General features: G+C 45.5%; 1 pseudogene; it reads left to right on the forward strand.

Moving 5' to 3' along the window:
* Nucleotides 1-177, forward strand: LOC130341813 (U2 spliceosomal RNA; annotated as a pseudogene).
* The last annotated feature ends 2,087 nt before the right edge of the window (nt 178-2,264 follow it).

The following is a 2,264-nucleotide window of genomic DNA, read 5'->3' on the forward strand; positions in this document are numbered from 1 at the left end:
ATATTATATCTAAAAGTAAAAAAATCTGTTCTTATCAGTTTAATATCTGATACGTCCCCTATCTGGGGACCATATATTAAATGGATTTTTGAGAACGGGGGCCGATTTCGAAGCTTGCTTCCGTCGCCCTATGCATTGACCCGATATGGCAGTATCTTCGGGTACAGTGCACCACCCCCTTACAGGGTTAAAAAGAAAGATTCCTACTTTCATTGCTACCTGCTTGCTGGCTAGCCAGCTAGCCAGCCCTGTGGGCCTTGCTGCTGCTGCTGCAGCCAAAAAACAAAAGGTGGTGCTGCTGCTGCTTCTGCTGCTTCTGCTTCTGCTTGTGTCTGGCCGCTGTTGGAGCGTCCAGGCACAGGACTTCTGCTGCTGCTGACTAAATGGCCTCCTTAATTGGATCATTTGAGTAGCCAGCACACCTGTGCAGGTAGGGCATGACATGATAGGCAGCTGCCTTGATAGCGGGTGGGTGCTGAATGTTCCTAATTGACAAAATAAGATTAATGCTTATGAAGAAATATAAAATCTCATCCCTTCCCCAATATCGCGCCACACCCCTACCCCTTAATTCCCTGGTTGAACTTGATGGACATATGTCTTTTTTCGACCGTACTAACTATGTAACTATGTAACATAACATGGGGGGGTCTCCTGGCTGTTCACACAGGTGTGTCATTGCTGTACATTGACCATGCATTGCTTCTGTGGTATTGCAAAGGCAAAGACAAATGCTTCCAGCCATCCATTGCACTAATGGATTGGTCATCAGCTGGCTGTCTATGTCCCGCATCAATATAGACCAAAGTACAGAGGGTTAGGCTATGCTATTGTGCACCTACCTGATGCATCAGAAGGTGCGAGGCCCTTGCTAAATTCTGTGCACAGACTTTGAGATCTATACTTTAGACTGTATCTAAACCTGCTCCAACATGGACTGACATTCTGGCCTACTTTCAGCCGATGCGACTTGTCTGTCGCTGAACAGTCGCTTTTTATGTATTCAGCACCTATGTATAATGTTGTAAAAATGCTCTAGAAGCTAAAGTCGCAGAAATGTCACACATATTTGGCCTGCAACTTTCTGTGCGACAAATTCAGACAGGAAAAATCAGTATAAATCCTTAGAAAATTATCCCCCAGTGTCTCCATCTGCTGGCGGTATTGAATAAGCATTGCTGCACTGATGGGGTATGCATTAGACGAAAAAAAAGAAGAAAAAGAAGAATAATACGCCCAGAAAAGAGGCGAAAAGGAGAAAAACGTAAAAAAACGTGAAAAAAAAGTAAGAGGAAGAGAAGGGAAAAAAAGGTGGAAATGGGTTTAAAAGTGATTTCGGCGGAGAAATATATATATATATATATATATATATATATATATATATATATATACGCGCACACACACACATATATATAAACGTATTCTCCGTTGAGATATTGCAGCCGCTGCTGTGTCCAGGCCCAGGAGCCTTAGCACTGTGCTGTGATGTCACTCAATACCACTGACATCACTAGGTGTAAACAACATCTCTCCTTTGCTGTGTATGTGACTATGGAGCTGTTTGGTGATGTCGTCTATTATGGCCTTCATAGAAGCAACAGGAGATTGTTGCATCCATCTAGAACCCTCAGAACTACAGTGCTATGATGTCACTCACTTCCACAGGCCTTGCAGAGTGTAAACAACAACAACCCAGCTTTGTTGTGTATGTAACCATAGGGATTTGTGATGTCACCTAGAACCTTCACAGCAGCGACAGCTTTATGAGGAGCATCAGCACTGCTCTGCCTGAGCAGAACCATCACCGCCATAGGTTGTCAAATAACCCGGATTTAACCCACACAGGTAAGTCCAATGGGGTGCAGGCATGTCCTCTATGCTTACAGCTTCCCGTGGGTGTTGGTTTGATACCGTTTGGGGACAGCCAAGGAGGCATCTGCAGGCAACAAAGGTAGGTGTGTGCTTGTGTGTGTGTTTCCTATGCAGATCCTAAGCCCAGTGTCACATGCAAGTAGGAGGAGTAAGAAGGGTTCCTGGCAAATCCGGGTTATGGATTGCATTTAAAAAGGCCCCGTGGGAGTGCAATGGGCCCCTGTCTTGCTGCTTAGCAATAATGGTATGGGTTTAGGTTCTGCTGTGTGTACTGGTGGTTGACTGCCCCCCAGCCCAGAGTGTGCATGGAAAATTGTCTGGCAGCCTCCCTGACAGCAAGCAGTGATAGTGCCCATGAAGGGGACCTTGTTGGGCCCGCCCCTTTCACGGTT

Source organism: Hyla sarda, unplaced genomic scaffold (assembly GCF_029499605.1).
Source record: "Hyla sarda isolate aHylSar1 unplaced genomic scaffold, aHylSar1.hap1 scaffold_629, whole genome shotgun sequence".
NCBI lineage: Eukaryota > Metazoa > Chordata > Amphibia > Anura > Hylidae > Hyla > Hyla sarda.